Source organism: Etheostoma spectabile, chromosome 10 (genome assembly GCF_008692095.1).
Source record: "Etheostoma spectabile isolate EspeVRDwgs_2016 chromosome 10, UIUC_Espe_1.0, whole genome shotgun sequence".
NCBI classification, from domain to species: domain Eukaryota; kingdom Metazoa; phylum Chordata; class Actinopteri; order Perciformes; family Percidae; genus Etheostoma; species Etheostoma spectabile.
Window position 1 is genome coordinate 6,137,636 of NC_045742.1, and position 6,378 is coordinate 6,144,013.

Below are 6,378 nucleotides of genomic sequence, written 5' to 3' on the forward strand. Positions count from 1 at the left end.
AGCTGAAGCAGCTTCTGTGTTCTATACAAGTGACATTTCAATGAGTGCAAGACAGGACTCCGGTTCAATTCCTCTGATTTCTTGATTATGTATATCAGAGCTGTAGAACATATTCCTTTGGATAGTGGACAGTAATAGATGAAGCTAGTTAGTGAAAGTGAGAGTAAGTGAGAAATAGAAGAGTTTTGTTTAACAGTGAGGGAAAAAAAGCAAGATGAACAAGAGTCGCTGCATGCCCCGGAAAATGAAATCAGTTAGATGACTGAAGTACAACATTATTATTGAGATTTAGCATATATAAATATAGGTGCAAAAAGAGTTTATGTTTCCGTAACATCATTAAATCATCTTTAAATAATACGTTTACAGGTTGATAAGGAGCTGACAACAAACTCATAATAAAATAATAGCTGTCCTTAGCTTTTATTTTCAATTTAATCAACTAAATGCATTATTTAAAATGTCAGACTTTCAATATGTGCCTCCTCCTCAGTTACCCTTTTTTAACCCTTGTGTTGTCTTCCCAAAAAGATCAACACTTTTGTTGCGGCTTTTTATCAATGTTGTTAACTTTTTCTTACGTTTCTGTCCCTTTTTTCAACATTTTTGACACTTATTTTCAATGTTTGTCATCTGTTTTTGATGTTTTCAACACCACGTAACACTAACTTATTAACTTCAGTTTCACAGTTATCTTGGGAATTTATGGTCAATAAACCTCATTCATAGGAAATTATACCTAATGTTTGAGTTAGAAAAGCAGAAATTAGGAATTATTTAGACTAAAACTAAAGGAATGGATGTTGATGGATAATCACGGACTGGAATATGTCAACTTTTACTCAATGCTATTTCAAAACCACTTCAATTGTTTTTTTCAAGTGTTATAAAAATTGAAAGAGACACCCAAAAATTAATGAAAGTAGAGATTGGTACTTGCCAAAGAGCGTTGTGTGGAATCAATCATGTTATTTTGGGTAATTAGAAATGGGTAGTTTGCAATGTAACACTATATTGTAGGGTACAAAACCTGCAGTTTTCTGGTTCTGCCCCTTGAAAATTTAATTTAACCAACAGGATTATTTCTGCATCCAGAGCAGCTCCTTCAATGAAACAATGTATGTCTGTTTACCCATCCTTTCTTATCCGTCATATCCAAAGTCTAAATACAGTACTCTTCCTGCAGCCTCTGTACTACAGTACTGATGGAATTATGCAATGGCTGGCATGGGGGAGTGCTGCAGGCAAGTGCGGGTGACCTTTTGGGAGAGATTCTGCACACGGCAAAGGAGTTACTTGCTTCCGAATCGGTGGCGATGGCTGATGAACACCAGGCACCTGTCCCAGCAGTGCCACCCTCCTTCCTTTCTAGAAGCGCAGCTTTGTTCTGCGCCAATGCAGCTTACACAACTGTCTCCAACAAGAGCCGTGCAGGAAACCACTGGCCTGTACAACCACTGATAACGTCTGAGGTTAGTGGGACAGGCAGTCATGTGCTGAGGCAGTGCTGCGGGATATTGAATAGTGAAAGCATGCATGTAGATCAATGTGGGTCCTCTGAAATTGTTCACTGGACCGAAGCCCCGCTGGTCACTGCCCTTCCCTCTGCAGCTGCACTGTGTGACATTGCAAGTGGATACTGAATATTCACATGTACGGTGAGCCGCAGAACTTTCAACAATCATGTATGTTGCACTGTCCCTTTACAAGTCCTGCATGTAAAAATAATAATAATAATGTATACTTTATTAATCCCGCAAGGTGAAATTACAATGTTTTCACTCTGTTGTTATTACACACACATGCTCAGTACCTATACATGCACTAAATGGAGAGATGTCAAAGTGGGGGGGCTGCCCATGGAAAGGCGCCCCGAGCAGTTGGGGGTTCGGTGCCTTGCTCAAGAGCACCTTGGCAGTGCCCAGGAGGTGAACTTGCACCTCTCCACCTACCAGTCCACCATCATACTTTGGTCCGTATGGGGCCATGAACCGGCGACCCTCCGGTTCCCAACCCAACTCCCCCAATGACTGAGCTACTGCCTCCCCAGAGACTGTGTATCGATAAATAAATACTGTGAAACTAAATCACTGGTAACTGCCAACAAAAGGGACAGACAGACTGACTGAGAAACTGTGCATTTTCATTGTTTTTCGTCTCCTTTTTACTCTTTAATTTGGGCTGCTTATTTTAAGCTTTTATTTTTGAAAAAAAAGGTTCTGAATTAAAAAAAGAAAAAAACATGCCAAAGGTGGATGAAAAGAAACTGACAATTTGTTGATTAAATATGCAAAAAAAGCATGGTTTTCTATTATAGGAAGATTCTACATGAGGCAAAGTTTAGGGTTTTGTTTAAATCGTTTTAATAAATTAAAAGCTCTTATTTCACTTATTCTCGCTTTGCTTATTATCTTAAAAACGGGGTTTGCTTGACCTAGCTATCGTTTCATTCGTTTAGCAGACAGAGTGTGAAAGGCCGTCAGCTAGCGAACCTATCTTGAACGCTACTGTTCATCCTGCTCAACACCATAAATCCACTCTTTTCTATTCTTCCTAACAAAAACAGACATTTGACTACACAATTGTTGGGAGAGGAGCAAGATTGCAACAGTTGTTGTTAACTACTGTAGATAGCAAGCAAATCTTTCATATGTCTGTGTCTACTCAGGTCTCTTTGAAAATACAGCATGAATACACATGAAAGGTTTCTTGACAAAATTCTGATTTAATGGATAATGTTAACTTTTATTAGTAATGTGTGGCAGAGACGTACTGAGGAGGTTGTAGCTATGCTATCAAAGTGTAAAGCGTGATCAATGGTTCTGCGGAAGCTCCACACAGAGCTTTCACCCCAGTGGCCTGAAGTTTAAACTTTGGTGTGGAGTTGGTGTGCGCCTCGATCTCTTAAAGAGAATAGCAGGGTCGGCATGTGTGTGGGTGTGGGGAGTGGGTGGTACAGCGAGTGAGAGAGTGACGGGGATTAACTTCAGAGTGAGTACCAACTCTAGAAGCATAGTGGGAGAAACTAATGGCGTTTTCCATTACATAGTACCAGCTCGTCCTCCTTTTTCCATTGCAGGAAAAGGATTTAGTACCTCCTCATGCGTGAGGCGAGCGTGGCTGTTCGTCATAGTGACGCCACAGGAAATTGCTGTGACCTACCGCGACACACACATAGAACACGGAAAGTGTGTTGTTTTTTGATTCTCGGCATGTGGCTGTTGCAACAGCCAGAAGACAGATATAGTTTCAAAAGAAGCTGGAGGAAGCCAAAAAAACTATTAACTACTATTAACTATTAACTACTACTATTTAACTATTTAAAAATGGCGGGTTTGTTCAGGACACCCCGGTAGTCGCTAGCAGTGATGACGCAGTGATTAGTGACGATTCTCTCCAACCAATCAGTAGTCTGCAGGTTTTCACGTCACCTTATGGTATCGCCTCAGCTCCCTCAGAACCTTAAAAGTACCTGTTGGCTAGTATCGGAAAATCAAAAAAAGGCGAGTAGAGTCAAGGCGAGTCAAGCTGGTACACCATGTAATGGAAGACAGGGGAGACACAGATAGCACAGTGTCTCCCCTGTGTTTTCGGACCTTGGTTGAGAATCTGTAGCAGTATAGTATCAACATATAGTTACATTTTTTGAGAGGCACATACACATCAGGCTATGGCGTAGGGTCTGTGTCTCCACGTACCTATGTATGTAGCCACGCCGTCAACGCAGAAGCATGAATCATCCTTTAACCTATAGCATTATAAAGTAAAAGTGAGTAAAAACAAATGCTATGTCTTTATTTTGTCCCGTTTGCTTGGTTTTCTATGTAGGTAGTTAAGAAACAAGTAGTAGGAGCATTCTAATATTCTTCACCAAAAACATTACAAATGCACAAAATGAAGAGTTTAAATCATCACAATTCAGTGAATATATCAACAGAATGTGATATCATCTGAAACACATCCAGAGCTCTTTGTGGATACAGGAAAAAACACAGCACAGGTTGTGAACTGTTAAAGCACATGACGATCATGGCGTTGTTCAAGGCTAGGGAGTAAAATGAGGGGCGATAGCTGTGCGAATGTGCTCCGGCCCAGCTTGCATGCACAGCTCAGGACAGGTGCTTCGCAGATGTCAGGATGTGAGGCCTTTTTCCCCCCTTTCTTCTTCTGGTATAAGCCAATGAGCAACATGATTTAGGCAGGGTAAACACACGGGGCCGGGTTAATTTTGTATGAGGGTTTCCCATCATTCAAGTAATTTAGGCCTGTCAGTAATAATGATGCAAAACAATGAGGCCATGCATCCTGGTTTCCCTGTTTACAAACGGAGTGCGGGCGAGCGAGCAAGGAAAGGAGTTAGTGAGGGAGAGAGCTAGAGAGACGCCACATGTTGAACAATGTGATTTAGTGTTGTTTCCAAGCAACATTCATAAACAGGAACAGACAAAAGTTGCAACACAATCAAACTGTAATCTCTTATTTACGTTGAAGCTTCACTTAGGAGGGGACGTTAGGCCTCCTCGTGCCTCAATCTCATGATTCAACGGTAATAATATTTGGTTGTTACTTCCACAAAACACCACGGGTTTATTAAAGAAGGAGGGAAAAAAACTGTCCGGAGTGCTCCTGAAGTACACAAAAGTACACACACAACACAACACACACACACACACACACACACAACACACACACACACACACACACACACACACACACACACACACACACACACACACACACAACACACACAGGCCTCCACATTCATGCTTGCTGGGTTTATGAGCTGGTCTGTGAAGGCGATCAACAAGCCAGTGTTTCCTGCTGTGTGTTTGCCGTAAGGCCTTAAAAAAAAAAAAAAAAAAAAAAAAAAAAAAAAAAAAAAAAGCAGCCACAAAGGCAAACAGGGCATGCGAAGAGCCAGTTTGTTTGTAAAGTGAAGGCATTCCTAGAACGGAGCCAAAAGGCCAGCGTCGAGCCCCCTCCAGCACCACCTTGATGCCCCTTACCCCCCCCCCCCCAACAAAAAAAAGCAAGGGAGAAAGGGAAAAAGAGGAGGAAAGAAAACTGCAAATGCACAGAAATGAGATCTGTGGTGTGTGTGGGTGGGTGGGTGGGTGGAAGGGGGAATAGGGGGGGGGTGCTGACTTGTGGCAGGCCAAATAAATTATAGATCTCTCGTTTTTTTAAATTTTTTTATTGCAATGCATGCTTTATTTTTCATTCCCTTCATAAATTATGTCAGCAATCACTTAAATATATGGAGAGGGCTAAGCTGATGCATTGCAGTGGCTGCTCTCTGGTGAGGGCGAGCTCAGAGTTCCTGGAGGTGGCACCTAGCCAGTCGTAAAGGCAAAGCAAACAAGGGGGAAAAAAACAGTAATCATCAAGAGCCTCTCAGTTTGGAGATGGGCTGAAAACTCGCTGACTCAAGATGACCCAAAAGTCGGTCTGATAGTGAGTCAAAGAGAGAGGTTTTGATGACGAAGCAAAAGGTGTTTAAAGTAACTGTCTGTACAGAAAGCGCTTCCATTTAGATTAAACAGTAAAGCCTGTGACTAACTCCTACATATTCACCAACTCATTTTCTACTTATTCAGTAGATGTTTTTGCTGATGATACAAACATCAACTGTGACACCCAGATCTTCATAGCGATCTCCCAGGATCCATGGGCCCGGATTATATTCAGTCTAAGCGGGCTGGTAAGGGTCTCGGGTCATTATGTCATTCTGTCAGATGCCCGAACAGGAATCTCAATCAGCTTTGATAACAAAGTGCATCATCAACATGTCAGGAGAGATGGGATTTTAGAAGGAGAAGAAGAGTGTGAACAATGACTTTAAGATAACAATGACTATCGATGGCGGCTCTTTTTAAGTGGTGGCACATCGTGGTGCTGTCAGTGTTGGTTTTGTCTCTCATTTTGGATTTTTTCCGGAGGGCCAATAAATCGACAGCATCAGTACATAACTTTTGCCTCCCCCCTCTGGCAGTAAGAGTCATTACACAAACACTGTTAATGTGCGTGAAACAGGTAGACCCTGTAGCCAATCAGAGAGCTGGAATAACCCACTACGCTGTGAAGAACTGTAAGTGAGTGAGCAAGGTTGGTTTGTCTCGCATTGTCATGGAGTTGATAAACTACTCGCTCTGAGCACAAATAAGCTCTATTGGCATCCTGCCGGTGCGCCAGCGCGGTAATGTCGCCACAGGCACCAGGGACCACAACTCTGGTACAATGACAAATACAGAGGTTTCCCTGCCGGCGATAGGCTTATTCAGCTTTGTGTAATTTCGTTTGGCAAGGGCTTGAATCTAACCGACAAAGACCTCAAGTGACTCTTGACAAAGAATCTGATTTTGACATGGGAGACATGTT

The 6,378-nt window shown here is 42.1% G+C and overlaps 1 protein-coding gene across 1 annotated transcript in view; it reads right to left on the minus strand.

Moving 5' to 3' along the window:
• Window positions 1-6,378, minus strand: part of afg2a (AFG2 AAA ATPase homolog A) — a 121,228-nt gene that overhangs the window by 710 nt on the left and 114,140 nt on the right. The window lies entirely within an intron of this gene.